The 20,646-nt window shown below is 44.6% G+C and overlaps 2 long non-coding RNA genes across 2 annotated transcripts; one reads left to right on the top strand and one right to left on the bottom strand.

Annotated features, from left to right (window-relative positions):
- Nucleotides 1-8,827: 8,827 nt before the first annotated feature.
- On the bottom strand, nucleotides 8,828-9,643 carry LOC127321660 (uncharacterized). The gene is made up of 3 exons (XR_011745859.1): nucleotides 9,523-9,643; nucleotides 9,306-9,374; nucleotides 8,828-9,192 (listed from the first exon to the last, which is right to left on the bottom strand). It is a non-coding gene; the product is annotated as an uncharacterized lncRNA (long non-coding RNA).
- Nucleotides 9,644-12,400: 2,757 nt separating this feature from the next.
- Nucleotides 12,401-14,484, top strand: LOC127321661 (uncharacterized). The gene is made up of 3 exons (XR_007864263.2): nucleotides 12,401-12,478; nucleotides 12,736-14,246; nucleotides 14,346-14,484. It is a non-coding gene; the product is annotated as an uncharacterized lncRNA (long non-coding RNA).
- The last annotated feature ends 6,162 nt before the right edge of the window (nucleotides 14,485-20,646 follow it).

Genomic DNA, 20,646 nt, shown 5'->3' with positions numbered 1-20,646 from the left:
GAGCTGCAACAGAAGTACAAAACGCATTATTTGCCTGCTATCTCTCGACACAAGAATGAGCCTTGCAGGCGCTGCTCACCAATTTTCCCCATTTTAGCGCTTGGGTTGAGCACGTAGGCAATACCACAAACACCTTGTGTGCAACCAATCAATCTCAGCAAAATTCAATTTGATCTGGGACACTAAGAAGTGCCGCACAGGGTCCCAGTGTCATCACGTATGCACATCCAAATCTAACCGGAGGCCAGCGCGAAGGCAAGAAAATTAGAGTGTCGGAGGGTGGGAGCAGAGGAAGGAGCTTTGAGGAGAGGTGGCCACGCGTCCTGCCGCGGCCTCGGCGACGACAAGTGCTCGCGTGTGGGCTAGGCGGCGAGAGGCATCCAACAGCGGTTGGGACATTGGGACACTAGTAGAAAAAGGGCCTTTAGTCCCGGTTCACAACGGGCTTTAGTCCCGATTGTACAACCGGAACTAAAGGATCGCGACTAAAGGCCCCCTTTAGTCCCGGTTGCTTACGAACCGGGACTAAAGGTCCGTCCATGCGGGTTCTGTGCGTCGGGGCGAAAATGTCTCCCCAGGTGAATTTTTCTAATTTTATTTTTTCTAATTTTTTTCACTCCATTTTTTTCTATTTTTTCAGAATTTCTATTATTTCAGTTATTTGCATAGTTTAGTCTCTATCTCTAACTACACTTATCTCTAGTCAAGTTACTTACTCGTGGTCAAACTTCCCGCTCGGTCACCCATCCTCCCACTACTCTAGCACTAGCACGCTTAACTTCCGAGTTCCATTCCATCCCGCATCCAAGTACTTCGCGCGCATGTATGTGAAACTAGTATCATATCAATCATATTAACATGTTGGTTGATCCGGGTGAATTCGGATGTAACTTTTTCCCACGATCATTTTGACATATTATATGCTTTTTTCGACGTCGTATGCAAAAGTTAATGCGGTTTTACCATTTTTCAAACTTTTTTTGCAACCGGGATTAAAGAGGCCTGCCCTGGCCGCAGCCCAGCGTAGCCCTTTAGTCCCGGTTGTCCGAGCATTAGTCTCGGTTCACCAGCAGAACCGGGACTAAAAACCCCATTAGTCCCGGGTTAAAATATTTGGGAACTAATAGGTTGGGATGGAAGGACTTTTTTCTACCAGTGAGTGGCAACGGACAAATCCCGAAGTTTTCATAACCGAAGGGCGGGCACGGGGAGGCGTTTTTTTTTGGCGGGGAGAACCGCCGCGGGGAGCGGCACCCCCTCATCTCTCTGGCATTCCGCCGTTCCTCGTCCACGGCGCCGCCGACGTCTCCGACCCCGCGCTTGAGGACAGCGACGGCGCTCGTCCCCTGCTCGTGTCCAGGCCCTACCGGCCAGAGCCGGCGTTCGAGCGGCGCCTCCCGTGACGGCCTCGTCGTCTTCCGCCGTCAGAATGTCAGAGGAGCCGGTCACCGGAGGCATGCTTTTGTGTGAACCTCGCCAGTCGCCCTGTGCTCATGTCCATTGTTGTCTGAAGCTGGTGTAACTGAGATAGATGTTGCTTGTGCTGAACTTAACTTAACCAGGGCCGGTTCTATCTTTCGTGTGGCCCTTGGGCGAGGCGACGAAAGAGGCCTCTAAGACTAATATATATGTACGCATACGATATGTAAATATTAAAAATTTACATCCAACGATACACATATAGTCTGAGATGTCTATAAATAATGCCATATATAAGGGTAGGAAGACAAAAGGAGTAACAAAATATAACAAGCACTATGTACGAAAACTCATCGATGTGCTCTTGAGGACCAGTGTGCTAATTTTTTGATTTTATTTTAAAATCGCACATTTTATTCACCAAAAATTCTGCAAATAAATACGTAGCAAGATATGTACATCTATATTCTACGCCTGAAATTTCGTTGAAAATACATTGTATAGAAAAGGATAAATTTCTGACAAAAAATACTCGTATATAACAACTATATATTGTCAGAAATTTGTTTCTTCTACAGCCCAAAATATTAGGAGTGTTCTAGCGAAACTTTACATGGATAAATAGACCATGTATACGTATTTCAGAAATAAGTTCTATATTTTTTCCAAACTTAAAAATACAGTTTTCAAAATTTTCAAACAAAGGGTTCACTAGTGCCCAGGTGCACCAATTCCGTGACCGTAGTATTCCCTGCTAATTTTATTACTACCTCACAATGATGACAAAAGATGAGAGGAAGTAGGAACATACAAATAAGGGAGAGGAGCATAATTAGGGCATGTGCAATGGTTGATAAGACTGTTTTATCTTAATCCTGCCACGTAATCTAGATATAGCAATAAAATATGATGTACAATGGGTTGTTTTTCAGTCTTATCTTTAGTAACGAGACATCCTAAATTTGTGGTGAGAGAGATTGTGCTAAGAGATCATCTCTTAGCTAAAAGAAGACAAAGTCTTTTTTTATCTTTCTCTTTCCTCCACCTCAGCATTTATCCTACGTGACACTGCTAAGATATCACCATTGTACATGACGCGATCTCGATCTGCACGTTGGGGTCCAGGCGGGCGACACGGAGGCGATCGAGTAGGGAATCGATTGATTGAATAGCAGGAGATGGAGCACGGAGTCGAGTCGATCGCTGGCCTGTTACTTTCCTTCCAGTTCCCTACTGCGCCCGTTCCGCTTCGTGGACTCACTTCTTTCCATCCCGCTACTTCTTTCCATCCCGCTGGGCTACTCCCGTTTCCTGATTTTTTTTCCAGAAGCCTAGAATCGTATAGAGGACAGACGCACTGATGGGCCCCCCTGAGGTGGTGGCCCCTGGGCATTGCCCATGGTCGCCTATGGCCTAAGCCGGCCCTGAACTTAATTAACTCTTAACTTAAAAGAAAATTTCAAATTTTCAAGCTTTTGAAACTGAAGCTGCAGATGATTCTCAAATTATGCATAAAGTTGCGTATGAGGTATGAGCTTGCTACACGGACAGTTGGTGGAGGCAGCGGGAGTTGTTGGCTTTTAGTACGTCAGGCGGGTTTGTTGAAGTTTGTTCATGACAAAATTGCTGAAAACGCATCATTTTGGTATCATCTGCATCTCCATGAACAAGATCGAGCTTAGTTCAGGTTATGGAGTAAGTGCTAGTATGGTTCAACTTCCTGAATAAGATTGAACATATGTTGATGAACGGCATTTGAGTTTAGGATATGAACTCGATCAGTGCTTGTATTATAGTTCAAATGACTGAATATATTCAGGTGCACTACTTCATTATGTTGAGTATAAATTGCTTTATACGGAGTATAACATACAATATCTATGAAGGAATGGGAGTCCAGATGCTGCTATAGCAGGAGAAAGCATATGTAAGTACAGTACTGTTGAAGGAATAGCTGGACAGAACGTGCACAGGCAAAATTATTGAATGCGAGTGCTGCAGAATAACGGAGAACCGAGCATATGTGAAATGTACAGAATTATTTGTTGGGTTAAATAGGGCAAAGGGGAAATCAGACACACCTCAAATTAAAAAGTGGATAGATAACAGCGTGTAATCTATTGGTTCTTCTGTTATGTACAAGTACTTTCCTTGCTATAATCTAAACCGCAATAATCTCCTATAAATATCAGTGGAAGCTGCCGCCCTATCCTACCGAGAATTGATGAACTTGTTTTCAGTGGTTTTCCTAGTAAAGTTTCATCAAATTTTGAAAATCATGCCACTTACCTCAAGTTTGTTTGGCACTACAAGATTCATTGAATTTTAAAAATATACAACTCTCTAATCTGTCGTCAGATCATGGCGTGTGAGGCATTATTCAACGATAAAAAAAAGATTGCATCTTCTAGAACTAACCACGTGCACAAAATTGATCTGATTCCATCTTAATTTGTGTTATGAATTCAATCCCTAAATATTCAGAATTGTTTACTGGAACAAAAATCACTATCATATATGTCTTCCTAGTCCAAGTATTTGCTCATTCGTTGTTCTCATCAAGTATCACAAACTTCATGATTGATAGATCGGTTTTACTTTTGAGAATCACATGTTTTAATGATGCTATGATGGAATTATTTATACAGTTGACACAACTAAAGTTCTAACTTTCCCTAAAAAAAAACTAAAGTTCTCCCTATTCTTCATGCGATTGGCATTCATCTACTCCTTTCATGAAGCTTTACCATTCAACTACAATGATGGCGCGTGATTTTGCAGTGCATACTTGCATGATAAAAGAAACAATACAACATGTTCTGAATGACTTGCTTACCACTTATCACATAAACTATATATATAGTCCCACATATATTCACATGCCTTAGGATTTACGATGTCAAAGGTCCAGTTTTACATGAGTTCAGAACTTCAGATATGTTTTGTTCCGCATTAGTTTGAATCTTTATAATAGTATGAAATATTGGAGGAAAACAAAAGACCATGGTAATCATCCACGTCGTTATCTTTCGTTTTTGAAGGCATACTCTAAAACACTAGCAAAAGATCATCTACAGGTTAATGGATGATATCTTTTAATTGCAGGTAACACATGGCAGTGTCCCATGTGAATGGTGTACGCATCCACGCTCAGCAGCGTCCCACACAGGATTTTGTGGCCACTGATCATACAGCCTGCAGAAGACTGGTGTGGCAGCGGTAGTGGGGCTGCAGGGTAACGATGGAGGGCTGCAGAAGACTGGTGCGGCAGCGGTAGTGAGGTAGGCGAGTCGGGAGTGCCCAACAAATTCTTCGATCTCGGCATGCGCCTTTTTGATGGCTGCTGGGTGGTTCAGCAGGAGTGACATAGCCCACTCTGTCAGGCCAACACTTAATAAATTCTGCACCAAAAAAGAGAGAAAGGAGTGTCAGCTAGATTGTGTTGTTTGCGCTGCAGGCAGCTAGGAACTATACGCTTTTTTCACCTTTCTGTGATCCGAAACATCAACAAACCAGAAATACATCCAGCCCATATACTATGCAGTTAAAACGACGTTCATAGAACATATAAATTGTGCATACGTTGTCCTCACCATCAGCTAGTGTACTAGTACCAATCTGCACATCACGCATCAAGAGTAAGCTTCGAGCATTCTTTTGCTTGGTTTGTATGTACGTAGAAATGCACAATTTCTTCTTCTTTTTTTTCCTTCTCTTCTATAGTTAAGCAACTGAAGTGTCGCCGGAGGAACTACCTGATATTCAAGAAACACAGAAGATTGTACTACGTGTAATCTTACTAGGGTAAATGTTCCCACCTCCCAGGAAGCGAAAGCGCACATCACATGCATATGCACTTCCCAGGAAGATTGTATTCTGTGTTGGACTTGGGGGCATGGGCACCCCCAAGATGATGATGCCCATGTATCTCACTTTTTCATGAAGGAGACGGCCCTTTTGGATACTCTCCGGCAGCTCTTCGTCGCCTTCTCCAGCCCAGCTCTGCATAATGGTCAGCACTACACCCCCAAGGGCATCAAAAAGATTTCTAGTGCACAGGAGAGAGGGTGGGAACTTGACGCCGAGGCTGAGCTCTCCACACCAAGCCACGACCGTACGTATCGGGAACCCTCGTTTCGTACGTGGGAGAACACAATGCGTATGATACGTCACAAACTCACAATCTCCGTCGGGCAGTGTTTCATTGCAGAGAAGCATGGCCACTTTCTTGCACACACGTCGTTTGAAGAACCGTTTCTTGCACGCACGTATGTTTAGCCACCGTTTCTGTTCAAACGTGACTCATATGACACGTCACATATTACGGTTGGGCAGTGTTTCCGTTTGCCTTTTGCGACCGTCGCGTCGGGGTAGGAACAATATTGAAGATGTCATACCTGTGCACTCCCCTCATACTTAGTGTGTGTAACCAAATACGGCAAAGCCCCGCCCGGGCAGAAATAATCAAGACCATAAGCATATCCTGGATGGCACTTGAATGAGGCGACAGGAGTAGGAGAATCCATGTTCCACATCTGTCAATCTCAAGCATCAACGTAAAATTATTAGTGATATTGATATTAAAATTGCTCTTATACTAAAAAATATCTACACCAACTAATTACTGAACCTTTATCGTGGAGTCATCTGAACAACTAGCAAAAGTGTTTCCCGCAGTCTGCGGGTTGAACTTGACTTGAAGCACATGGCCCGAGTGTCCTTCGAATATCCGTATGCACAGCCAGCTAGCCTCCCAGTTCCAAAGTTTGATCAGCTTGTCCCAAGATGCCGAGAGCACTAATGGCTCACTGGGGTGAACCGACAGTGAGGTGACGCCTTTCGCGTGACCTCTAAAATATTATTTATTTATTATTATTGATATTATTGGCCTAACCAAAACCTTCCTAAACCTTTCGCGTGAACCGAGAGCACTAATTGATATTATTTATTTTCAGTTTCATTTGCAAGAGGCGAGCAACAAAAACGTCAAAATATTATTGGCCTAACCAAAACCTTCCTAAACTGATATTATTTATTTTCGTCTTCGTTTGCAAGGGGCAAGTTACTAATTTTTTTTTAAAAAAAATATGTACTATTTCAGGCAGCTACGTGCAGCTACGTGCGAGTTTGAAGTCTGGTACACAAAAGAGGAAAAGTGAAGCCTATATTGATTGGAGAGAGAAACACTTGCATTGAAAGGAGGGAGAAGATTGGGTGGTCCTTGGGAGGGGAAAGTGAAAGGGGGGCAACCGGAAGTACCCGGTGGCCAACCAGACCACATGGGTGCAGAAGAGAGTCAAATTAGGTCAGGAGGGCCAGTCAAACCGAGTTTTACAGGGCTATAGCTAGGTTTTTCAGGGTCTAGAAAAGCCCACCCCAAACCCATGCATGTGTAATGCTAGGAATGGGACACGTCGCTAGTAAAGTGAAAAATGCGATATCTACAGTGCCCTGAGCTCTCTCAGCGCATTAAACTGTCCAGCCTTTATATAGGGTGGTATGTATCTTGATTTCAGCATTTTGGTCCCTGTCGCCTTGGAAGAAAATTTGAGCCCCTTCGTCCAATGATAAAAAGTTCTCAAATATCATTTGTATCGAAGTGAAATCAGTGGGGGTTCAAATGTACAAAAACTGAGATATATAGCGTAAATATCCAAGATCACGTATATGCCACAGCAGCAATGACATCAGATTACACGTCGCTGGCAGTCCTTTTCAGTCACCTGAAAAAGGGGTTCCACACTCGGGGAAGTTCCCAATGAGATGGAGTGAATTCCACTAACCTAACACATTACATCGACAAGTCCAAAAAACCACCAATATTTTTCAAAATTGCCGGTATTGCGTTGGTTCGTTGCGACATGCACCGATTGTCGATTTTAGCCGTGCTAACGATGTTTCAGACAATGGGACCCACTATCGTGGCAAGATGGAGACGAACAACTAGGACATATCCAATTTGGTTTTTTTTTGTAAATTTTCATGGGACCCACTTATCAGTCCTCTCCCACCTCCAGTCCTCTCCCTCCTCCCGTCCCACCTTGCAGGGACAACGCCACCGCAGGCCGCGCGCCAAGGCCCTGCACTGGAGATGCCCGACAAACTCGCGGCTGGCCTCGCCACCCCCAACTCCATCCCTGACGATGTTCTGCTGGCAGCAGGTCGCTGCACATGCCCTGCACATCGACAACGTTGGAGATGCCCTACAAGCTCGAACGGCTTCACCACACCCACCTCCGTCCCCCGATCCTGTGCCGCCGGCCGCAAGTCACCACCCATGCCCTACACATCAATGACGTTGGAGATGCATTTTCGCTAGTCAATCTCCCAACAGGGAGGAGGCACGCGGCGGCGGGAATCCTCTCATAGGAGGTCTGGGGCCGGCAACGGTCATATTATTCTTGGCTTCAGACGGCTGCGGAGGTGTAAATGGGCGACGCCGCCTACCGGGACGCAGGTGGGGGCAAGAAAGGACGCCATCGGTGGCCACAGACGACACCGATGGTGGTAGGTTGCGCGTTGCATGTAGTGCGTGATTAGGAAAGATTGAAAAAGAAAGGATATAGGAGTTGACTTGTGTGTCCCTCAACAATCTAGCGAAAACCCCTAGAAGTTAGTTGTTTAACATTGATCGTCCTCGGTCGTCACATTTCCGGCCACGTCAACCGAGTGGGATCCGTTGTCATATTCTAAACTGGCGAATCTGTGCACTTTGCAATGAATCCTATCAATACCGGTTGATTTTTGCAATTTCGACGAATAGTGGTGGTTTTTCGATTTTGTCGTTGTAATGTGGCGGTTCTTTGAAATTTTCCCCCGCGAGATGCAATGAACTTGTTTTTAGTGGTTTTGGAAGTTAATGGCATGTTGCTTTCATGAAATTGGCATTGTGAGACGGCACCATCTTAAGACGACCAGCCGGAAATATTTTGATATGGACGGTAGTGTATTGATTTTCACTAGATACTTGACCGGAGTGATTCAAATTTAAAAGTAAACTCACGAGACAAGCTGGAAATATAAGGTGAAAAGAGAAACTTTCGACCTCGAGATCTAGCGAAGGGCGTTCCATGTTCCATGTTCAACCCTTGAGCACCTGCGTTGTTCATTATAACATACCCAAATACTGAACACTGAACCCCCTGTACCGGACTGAACGCTTAAGAATACCACTTCCTACGATTGGAAGGCGGAAGCGCACGCACCACGCACTCACCGCACATACATCGGCCGAGACATGCGAAAGGAACATTGAAAAAGTAAATCATCCAGACAGCAGATTTCGAGTGCATGGGCCGGGGATACACTCGCCGTCGGACTCTTTCTTGCACGTACGTAGCAGGCAATAGCTCGGAAGGGAGGGCTCCAATCCAAACCCAATGGCAGGAGAACGCAAACACAGTGCCTATGAAACGTCACAGATGGTTGGTCAGTGTTTCCGTTCGCCTTTTGCGACGGTCGCGAGATACATGTTAACACGAACGACGCGAGATACATGTTGACGCCTCGCACCAATTTGTTGTAAACATTTCTCGGCTCCTTTATTTCGAAGATGATGGTATCTGCTAAAAGTACAATGGGCGCTTCAAAAATGTACGTGGTGACAGATACAAAACGATCCATCAAGATCAACCAGGATTGTCATCATACAGAGCGTACTGTACCGAGTAAACGTCAAAAGCCACAGCCGTCACCTTCGCTAGAAACTGGATCTTTGTGGAAGATCAATCGATTTCCATGATTGCAATTCCCTTGTCACATAGGACGGCAATGCTACACACATATGAGCTCCGTTAGAGATAGAGAAAGAGAGATACTACTACTAGAGTCTACAAAATTAAATTTTGTGAGTAATAACTACAAGATCTCGTGGAAGATTTGTTTACCTTTTTGTCATGGTAATGTATGCAAAGTCCATGACAAGTCCCAAATTAAAGTTAACCCTGTTCTCATACCTGCAAAATTGTAAAGCAAGGTATTCATCCACCGCTGCCACTTATTTTACCTTTGATGCGTGGCGTCATTATGAAGGAATGAGAAATGCAGTTGCAATGTTTGCCCGAGTGAAAGATGTTGGCTAGCGTAGGGTAATAAAAATGTTACCTGTGAGTTGTTGAGTTACAAAAAGCAACAGTGTGGTCCGCTGACACTGTAAGTAGAATCGGACGATCTGAGGGACCTTCAACCACAGCAATATTACAGCCATATTCTTGTAATCCGTTGACAAGTTCAATACATGTATTTGATTGCAAATCCCAGATCTGGTAAAAACATGGAGCTTGAGGCGGTACAACAAAATAATTTACACATGCATCATTAGTCCTAAGTACTATATTTTGCTTCTTTTTTCGTGAGCTCTGCATGTGTTGCTATAAAACAATATTGAAGATGTCATACCTCTGCACTCCCGTCACACGCACTGCATGTAACCAAATACTGCAAAGCCCCACCCGGGCAGAAATAATCAAGACCAAAAGCAAATTCTTGACTGCACTCGAATGAGGCGACGGGAGTAGGAGAATCCATGTTCCAGATCTGTCAATCTCAAGCATCAGTATGACATTATTAGGGAAATTGATATGGAAACTGCTCTTATACTAAAAAAAATCTACACCAACTAATTAATAAACCTTTATCGTGGAGTCTTCTGAGCAACTAGCAAAAGTGTTTCCCGCAGTCCGCGGGTTGAACTTGACTTGCCACACAATGTCCGAGTGTCCTTGGAATGTCCGTATGCACTGCCAGCCAGCCTCCCAGTTCCAAAGTTTGATCAGTTTGTCCCGAGATGCCGAGAGCACTAATGGCTCACTGGGGTGAACCGCCAGTGACGTGACGTTATTCGCGTGAGCTCTAAACTTCTGCAGCTTCTCCACTTTTTCGTAAGAATAAACATGGATAAATCCTACTATATCACCGGCCACAAATACTTGCAGCGGCTCGATGAATTTGGCTGCCCCAACATAGAACAGTCCCGCAAACTCCCCATCACTGTTGAGGTGGATTGCCATCACTCTTGTCTACATAAAAATGAAAAATGCTTAATCAGTTCGGTACATGTCCTCTTCCACTGTTCTAAAAGCAACTTTGGAACCTCAAATTAAAATTTCTCAAGATGGGAAGACACTAAGATTTCTATGAACAATGCTAAATAGGTAATGTCTTGTTTTCTTGCCTGGAACTGTATTGAGCTGTCTATGTTGGTCTAACAACTTCAATGGAGCTTAATTCAATTTTTGAATCTTGAGTTTATGTAGAAAACCGATTTGGCAAAATTAAAATCATGTTAACTAGGCCTTGCAGTTTTCTTTGGTGTACTCATAAAGCATTATTTGATTTGAAGTGCCCGATGGCAATTACATGCTGTCAATTATAGTTCCAGTTGTTTGGAACATACACTCATTACTGAATTCCTTTAATTGTTGGGTTTTAGCTGTGTTTTAGGAAACATAAATAATTTAGCAAGTGTACAACATTGGCAGCCCTTGAAGCTGATAGGAGGAAACATGAGCAAACAGGGAGCGACTGCAAAATATGGAGCTTAATGGAGAGATAGTTGAAGCAAGAGGATAGTAATGCTGAAGTGACAATGTGACTATTTTTTTCCAATCTTCCAGAATCCATATGCTCTGTTTCTGCACAAATGAACCTATACATAATTTTATGAATTAATGAGGTTATTATATAACAAATTTATTTTTTCTGTTGAATTACGAATGACTCAGTAACACAACATCTGAGTTCTATGAAGTATTGCTTCCCAGGTGATGATTAGTTATAAGAACTGAGTATTTTTGTTGCATCCTTTTTTGTTAAGAGCACACACTTGCTTTTTTTACGAAGAAATACCAATCACTAGATTTTGGATCATTGGTACCTTGAGCGTGCACATGAGAAAGGTATTACAACCACAACTTTATCGCGTGATGGATAACAGATATTCAGATCCCTCTTTTGATACAGTTTCAATGTTCCTTACAATCATATATACCACCAATTTGAATTTACAATGGAGTTACAATGATAGGTGACAAAACAGCAGCTGCATCCCCTTTGACTTTGCCAACTTTTATGACAGTTGATAGACTATCATGGAATTAGATAAAAACTCCTTTATCAAGCGGATTCATTCAGTTTAGTTATCTCTTACGCTACACGTCTTTCATCTAATTACATAGGTTGTTCTGTGTCCGTGTTAGCTAGGATGGAATCTTAGAGGTTTATCCTTTTTTACATTGCGCTTGTGTGGTCCATCGATATTTCAAATGTATAGTTCACTGCTTCCAAATGAAACGTACTTTCCTTAGATTGATTTTTATTTTATGGTTATTGGATTACAAAGTTAAAGGTATGCTATTAACCTGGAATTAATCACCTTGCAAGAAGGTATGTGATTTTATTAGTGTCGGATTGTTCTAATCTATATTTTATTCACCAGTTTTTTGTTGATCGGGTATTTGGGACGAAGAGAAGAACTGGACATGATGTTGGTCAAGAGTTGGCTCCTATCATTTTAGTTCCAAATCAAACTGCCATGATAATTTGTTTTGGCAATATATTCTTGCCAAGAGCAATTGTGGTGTCGCTGCCAATAGGTGCCACAAGTATCAGGTACGCACTTCTAAAATTTGCCATTTTCTCCATCTGCATAGATGATTTCCCCTGATTGTACTGATGTTTAAGCAAGTATTGACAGGAATTGTAGTCGTTTTCTACCAGATTGTACCTAACAAGCTCTTTATAAGCATAAAGATAGTCTTTCTGCCGTAAAGATATTGGTTGAATCGCCATGACACCACAGTATCTTGGCAACATAGCTTGTGGAACTTTGTTTGATTACTTTTATTTTTCTCATCTTATTGATTGCAGCATTATCTGGGAAGAGGAAGCCATGACAAGGTGCAGCAGTTCATGGCCATAACCGGTGCAAGGTATAATTATCTTTAATATTTGGACTGGGATTCAGTGTTGACTTGTTAGTTTTGTTTATTATAGATCTTTGCTTCTCTACATTAATTATAGCAACTTCTTAAGTGGTGATGCTGATGTCGGTAGTTAGTTGGTACTCCTTCTGTCCCAAATTAGGATGCATATTTGTTTTTGTGAAAGTCAAACTCTATAAACTTTGATTAAATATATAGAAAATTATAGCAACATCTACAACATTATCTCAATCTTATTAGAATCATCATGAAATATATTTAATATTATACGCATTTGGAATTATAAAAATTGATATATTTTCATATATAGTTGCACCAACTTTATAAAGTTTGACTTTGACACCAAACCTAATATGCATCCTAAATTGGGAAGGAGGGAGTAACTAGCAAAGAAATTTGCAATACAATACAGTAATATCAATGTTGAACTTATTGAATCTATCGTTTGGGCTCATTAAGAAACACTAAAATTTACCTAGCTAGCACCCTTCATGTTGATTTGTCGTCCGCAGCCATCCGATCGTATTTGTGAGCATCCTAGATCATCTAGTCACATCAGACTGGACTATTATGGCGCAACCCATCTACCTCAGCCAGACCACCCATCAGTGGGCTGCTTCTCTGAAGATTGACCTGAGAGTTTTCTTATGAGCCGGGCCGATTGCCGATGGGTTGTTGGTCAGCCAGCAGGTTTTCCTGCCAATCAGCCCTCTTGGATGACTGAATGGCGCAGGCCCAGCTTAATTCTGTTCGCCCCCTTCTCTGCCCTTCACTGCGAAGTAACCAGGAGTAATTAGGCGGAAGCCAGGCCGCCTTCCTTCCATTATTGTTGCTCGAACATAGGCACGTTACTCTGCATGTAGCCGCCTTATTTGCTACTCCTCAATATTTTTTTTGCTATATTCCTCTTTATATGGTGTGTGCTCCATCCCTCCCGGTTGCCCATATGTGATCTCGCCTCAATATGTCTTCCAGTCTTATCAATTGCTATCCTTCCTGATTTCTTTTTTGTTTGCTATGGCGGGCGCGGACACCTCACACCTGCGCATTCGTGGCGCTCCATATATGCCTTCGTGGAAATCGAAACCGCCCATCCGGCCATGATGAGAGGTAAAAAACCGATCACAACTGATATATTTCAGGTGTTGTAGAGGCGCACATGGGAGATGTTCGAGTCGCTCGGAGGGGAAGTCTACGATTGCAGGGTTGGGTGAGACTTTGAGAGAGATGCTGTGCATGTGCAAGAGGAAAACCTGCCGGCCGCGATGATGCTTGTGCTCTCAAGCTCAACGCAATAGCGCAGAGAGAGGATCATTTTGTAGCATATGGAATTGCCGTTAGAGTTTCCTGGACAAGTATCACTGCTACTCTCTCTCTGTACCAGTTCAATGAATTGCTATTTATTACTACTGGGTTGATCTTCTATCTCCATTTCTACACGAGTTCATATACATAGTTAAGCTTTGAAATTTGGGGAAAATACTTCATATGTAAGAGATTAATAGTCATACACGCAAATTAGCAAGATAGGTTATTTTCTTTGTCGGGCATACCAAACTCTCAGGGCCCGTTTATCTTGGGGATCTGGTTATGCATTTGGAGTATGATATAATTCCTTGCTCCAAGCCTCCAACATGGCACTAAAATAGTCTCACACGTGTTTTTAAATATTGCTTTCGGATGTACTGCCAAATTTTGAGCTGCATAATTTGATGATATTTGCAATATTCATGGTCACTCTGAGATGATACTCACTTCATCTGTATGATTGATCGGTGGTGCTACTTTTCTATTTGCTGGGAGATGTTTGGTGCTTCTTTTTTATTTGTAGGTGTTACATAAGCCACAAGTTTCTTTGATGGAAACTGATTATTTGAATCATCCCAGGTAATTTAATCAAGTTACTTCCTGGTACATGGGTCTAAGGACCACTCTTGCATTCCTTTTGTCTTTGATATTTACTCACTTTAAAATAGCACAATGCAGAAATCAAAAGATGGTTGACAATCGATCAATTGATGGTCCGAGGAGAATTTACTACGATTCAGTTGGCAATGAGTGATCTGTAGTGAAACTTCTGAAAAGTTCCATAACTTGGGAAAGAGAAATATATTTTCAAAGAATGAGACTATCAACTAATATGGTAATGATACAATCAAATCGATTTCTCTCGTAATCTTTTGCACAGATTTTTTTCCAATATTTGCTCTTCTTGTGTCAACACAGCTGGAAAAACTGTTGATAATTTGTTGGAATGGTTGTACTTAGGTTTGTATTGTACTCATTTTGCGCCACCCCCTTTTGTAACTGCTCGTCCCAGCTCTGTAGGAGTCGACATCGACCCTGTTGCCGGAAGTTTGGAATGTGTTCACCGCTCCGTTCTCTCGTCCATCGCGCGCTGGCTCTTCCATCTCTGCTCACCTTGCCAGTCATCTCTGACGATATTACCCCTCCACTGCCCAGCCCGGTCACGATTTTGGGTGCGTTTGGTAGCCTGTGAAGGCCTTTTTTTTTGCATGGGTGGAGACACAAAACGGTCAGTTTGGTTGCCTGGGCTTACTCGTGTTGTTGTATCGCACGATTCTTAAAGCAGTGTTTTGCATGCATCCAGAGGAATGCCCGAATCGGCAGTTCCTCTAGGGCCTGGCCCGTTCTTTTGCCTCATGTGCTCGATCGATGCAACTTGTGCACATGGACTCGGTTACGCTCACTCTCCCTTACACTACTACACATACCCTCTCTTCAAATCGACACAACCATACTCAGAATCAAAATAAGTTGTACATGAAAAAGATGCGTGTCGATGATACGAATCAATTCCCACAATCGGTTTCGAGATTCGTCAGTCCTAAATCGTCAATTTCGTGTATGACGTTTTAAGCAAATTTTGCCAAATTCGTCGCACACGCTCAACCGTTTGAAATTTCCTTTGAGGAGTAGGTTCACCTCACCATTCCGCATGACTTTCATGTTGACAGGTTTTTGTTTCGGTGTACATACACTGATAGATAAATGACTCACAAGTATACTGTAATGTGTAAGTATGTGTGAGTAAAGTTTGGAGTACTCTTGCTCAACTTCTCGCTTGCTATCTTCATGGACGGCGACGTGGTGATGATAGGTGACAAGTGAGAGGTGATAATCCATGGTGGTGGCGGCATGGTGATGTTCATCTTCGTGGTCGGCGACGTGGTGATGCTTATGACCGGCGTGACCGGCGGTGTTATGGTGGTATTCAGCTTCGTGGTCGGCGACATGGTGATGCTTGTGACGGGCGTGAACGGCGGTGTCATCGTGGCGTTCGTCTTCATGTTCGGTGAAGTGGTGATGCCTATGACCGGCGTGACCGGCGGTGTCATGGTGGTGTTCGGCGACATCGTCGGTGACATGGTAATGCGTCTGACGGGCGTGAACGACGATGTCATGGTGGTGTTCGTCTTTGTGTTCGGTGACGTGGTGATGCCTGTGACGGGCGTGCCCGGCGGTGTCATGGTGGTGATGGTTATGGTATGTGATAGGTAGTAATCCATGGCGGTAACTGTGTAGGTGTAGCCAGTGGCGGCGACGTTCTTATTGTGCTACATCGAAAGCTTCGGCCTATCATATTCATCCCAGTCTTGCGCGTAGGTAGCGTAAACCCACCTTGGCCGCCGTCGGCGAGAGTGACATGGTGGTCTTTCCGCGCACCGGCATCGTGCCAGGCTTCGTGACAGCAACGTCAGGCTTTGTGATAGGTGAGGAGGTGAGAGGTAAGGTCACCATGTGGACAAGTGGTGAGGTTAAAGCTGGGCTCGTATGAAACCAAACAAACTGAGCCTTAGGTTTCTGCTGGGCCAAAAAAATCTGCACAGGCTGCCAAACGACACGCGTTTCATGGCCCATGGCCCGTTCGCAACGTGCAGACACTCCCGTCTGACTGGCGCAGTCATGCAAGAAATCGACCCAGCCTACCAAACGGGCCCTTTGTTGTTGATCCCCGATGAGTCTTCCCATATCTAAGTTCGCATGCAGATGGATGCTTTGTCCCACCACGCTCTGCGATGATAAGTGCCGAGCTGGATGGCCCAGTGATTGTGTCAGCGTTGATGACATGGTGGTCATGTGCTTGTGTCAGCGTTGATGACATGGTGGTCGTGGAGACAGCATGGCCTCCTCCTGCCCATCGCTACGGGAGAGTTCCTAGACCAGTTCAATGCTCAGGTGTTGCCACGACTGCTTGTGAAGCATGCAGGTGTGGAAAGTGAGAAAAAGAAGGCAAAGTTTAACGTTCTTCATGACCACTCGCCTGGGTGAGAGCCTGCCTATACGACGCCAACCTGGCGGCGGTACATTAGGATGTAGGGTTTGTGGCCTCATAGACCTCCTCTAACGATGCTTTCTCGTTGTTTTATAAATAAAGCCACACACGGCCGTACTAGTACAAGGTGATGAGAAGACCTTCCTACACAACATATATCAAATATAAAATAAAAAGTATGAGAAGTAGAAAGACTTGCCATCGAAGACACCAAAACGATATTGAGGAAAATCAGACCTCTAATTGATGCCCAAAGAGGGTAATGACGATGGTCAAGGGTTCTCACCCGGAGCCCTAGACCGACGAACGTACCCACAATGATGCACCCAAGAAGGTTACGACACCGTAGGCATTGCCGCCATTGGCATCAAAATGTTGAGCTTTCGCCCAGAAAAACCTTCGCAAGCCGGTATTTTGGACCACCTACTGTCCCCGAGCCCAGGCTCCAGATTCCTATGTGAGGGTAACTATTGCCGACACGCCATCCACCGCAGGATCCCTCGAAGCCTGCTCCTCGCCATCTAAATAACCAAAGAAAATGGCCACCACGATGGCCATGTTGCTCGCCATAGAGATGCCCAACAATCCACCTTCCAAGGTCACCGCCCCGACATCCAGCGCCCATCGCGGGAATGATAGTACACCATAAGGGCGATAGATCAGAAACGGTAGGGTGGCTATGGATCCAAGCCCTCCAAGCTCGGGTCCAGCTAGAAAGTAATTAGAAAAGGTGTAATGCATCCCGCAGCCATCGCCAGATCAGCAAGTGGGAGAGGATCAACCGCCCTCTACCGCCAAAGCCAATCCCCGATCAGATGCAGCATGCAGAGCCAAGATCATGCCTAGGTTAGGCCCCTGTCAGGTTTAGATCAGGACAAGTAGCACCGCCGCCGCACTGTAGTGCTATAGACACCGCAGTTCACCTGCAAACCGTCATGATCCATAGCAACAACCAACACCATACAATTCTCCCGGCAACCTAGCTTCAGTCTCTCCGGTTGCATGATGTCACCACGGTCCTCCACTGCAGCAACACGCACATGTCGGCGCCTACGACCACCCGGGTAGGGCCGAAGGACCACCATATATTCCCAGCCACTCTAGCAAGCCCGCATGAAAGAACATTTCCCGCCCTTTTGGGTTTTGTGTGTTTGATGTCAACAACAGGTATCTATTTATGTGTGTTGATGTAGACAGGTACATGGTCTCATTATATGTACATGGCTGGTGGAATGGAATGTCAGTTCTGAAGTCTCTGCTGGTTTTTCACTTCAGCTGGAAGTTCCGGCCCCAGCTGGCGGAACTTCCGCCCAAATGCTCCAGGCAGAGGAATGTCGTTCTGAAGTCTCTGCTGGTTTTTCCACTTCAGCCGGAAGTTCCGGCCCCAGCTGGCGGAACTTCCGTCCAGATGCTCCAGGCAGAAGAATCTCAGCGCCGCTCACGATGAAGTTCGGCGGAAGTAGGCCGGAAGTTCCGGTCAGCGGAACTTCCGCCCTACTTCCGGGCAAGTTCCAAAAATCGGCATTTTGTGCCTCTGTTTGTCCAGTATGGTTTTCACGCAGTTTCGGAAGTAGGCCGGAACTTGGCCGGAACTTCCGGTCACCGGAAGTTCCGCCCTAGTTCCGCCCTCGCTCTGTCCTTCAGCTGGTCTGGTGCGAAAGCATCCAGCCGGAACTTCCGGCCCTCCTGGCCGAAACTTCCGGTGTTACAGAAAAACGCCCACAACGGTCAGATCTGAAGGCCCACTCATAGAAATACCTTTCTTCTCCATTGGGAAAGGTTGCTCAATCATTGCACAAGTTCATCCACCATTAGAGCCACTTCAAGAAACACAAGATTCACAAGATCTTCTCCTCCAACCATCCAAAGCTCTTGATCTTTGGAGATCCGAAGGAGAAGACCCCGATCTACATCCTCACCGAAGCGATTCTCATTTCTCCCTCATATGCTTGAGGGCCCCTTTGCTAGCGTTCCTCTTTTGAGAAACCCTAGTTGTTTGTAGTTGATAATTGTTCTTTGTGTTGTTGTTGTTACAGATTTGGGAGCCTCCAATTTGGTTGTGGATGTGTGCCCCAAGAACCTTGTAAAGGCCCGGTTTCCGCCTCGAGGAAATCCCTTAGTGGAAGTGGGCTAGGCCTTCGTGGCGTTGCTCACAGGAGACCTGAGTGAAGCCTTCGTGGCGTTGGTTTGGCTTTCGTAGCAACCACACTCCTCCAAACGTAGACGTACCTTCTTGCAAAGGAAGGGAACTACGGGAATCAACTCCGTGTCTCCGCGTGCTCCACTCTCGGTTACCTCTATCCAATCACCTCTCCTATATTGCGTAGCTATATCTTGCTTAGTTGTTAACCTTGTCATATAGGTAAATTCACATAGTTGCATATCTAGAGAATTTACCTTTGTGTCAAGCCTAAATTGAAAAAGAACTAAAAATTGGTTAGCATCTATTCACCCCCCCCCCCCCCTCTAGGTGCGGCATACGATCCTTTCACCGTAGATCCAAGCATACCATCGGGACACCGCACCACCAGTGGCCCGATAGATCAGCAACCAAGGCGTCGCCCTGTGGCCGTATCTCACCGCCGACGCGCCGTTTTGCTACCACATGATCCCCATGTCCACCAAGAGAGATGAATGTCCTAGCCCTATGGGATGGAGGGCTACAAAGCCCGTGGCAGAAGGGGCGACACGTCGCTGCCGGTTGCCGCAATAGGCAATAGGTCATCCTCTACGCAAGGGGGAGTTTAGGGTTGGGGCATGGTCTCCCCTTGGTCGCTCTAGGTCTCTCGCTTGGAACAATGCGAGCGGAAAGGGGTAATCTCACGGAGGGGCACAATTCTTGGCCTCATGGATTTGGGTGCAAAATTCAATGACTCTAACCTCGCCACGTACCTCGACATGTTCTGCGGATCTCTTGCACTACATGTGATCCCCCGACTTATTCTTACAATATTCCCATGGTTCAGCTAGTATTTGGGTGTCAGTTTCCTATAACCCTGTCACCTAGATCGGGGGTGTTGCACACTACTTTTGTGTCTAGTGTGGGTAATATTGGGAGTAATTTGCATGTGGCACCTGGGTTGTTGTGTTATTGCCGCAATGAACATTTTTTCCTTCTATCTTAATGAAAATCAGGGCCCCAGCCACGCTGCTATTTTAAATATCTTGCATTAATAGGATTCCGCTTATTTTTATTTATTTTCAGTATTCCAAGTAGAATATTTTATGTGAGTTCACACAGTTTTTTCCTCTAGAAAGACAAATTCCCCGCCCACTGATGTACCCCAAGCATATTCATTATTCAAAAATTCAGGTGACGATGCCGAACAAGTGGGCAAAAAAACATGCGGTTGTCCGCATCATGATGGTAAATTCACCAACCTATCTCAAACCATATGACCAGTGACGGAAGCAAACGAAATATACACAACTCTTAGGTAAATCCTTCAAGAAAGGTTCATCACACGTGCGGTGGCGATGACGAGTCCAACTGCTGGCCAATCTCATCATTTTTATTATGAAAGATGAGCTTTGAGCTACCGTGTTGAACAAGAGTATGACACAAACACACGGCAATATTTCCTATTCAAAGATGTTGTATTTTCACTAGAGTGTGTTCATTCTTCTCATCGAATATCTCACTTCCATTAATCCTTCTACCGGTTTACAATATCTTGGTAGCCCAATATTTCTGGAAGTCATTCTGGAAGCAGGAAGCATCCCATACTGCTCTACTTTCATCCAGTGTCGCACCATATTCATCCCACCTCATGTGGCAATAAATGGTCATCTTCTCATTCATGCCAACAACATGCATGGCATGACGAGTCCACATGATATGCCTCGCATAACAGTTAACGACCCAAATCGACCCAATCTAGAGGTGGAGGGGGCGTCCCATAGCGTAACCGACCTCGGAAACTCTAGCTAGGTAATAATAAATGTTTAACTTAGGTCATTACACTAGTAGAAAACATGGCTTATGTTTGG

The sequence above is a fragment of the Lolium perenne genome, chromosome 5 (genome assembly GCF_019359855.2).
Source record: "Lolium perenne isolate Kyuss_39 chromosome 5, Kyuss_2.0, whole genome shotgun sequence".
Lineage (NCBI taxonomy): Eukaryota > Viridiplantae > Streptophyta > Magnoliopsida > Poales > Poaceae > Lolium > Lolium perenne.
Note: the sequence above shows the minus strand (reverse complement) of the source record. Positions and strands in the feature narration are given on the sequence as shown.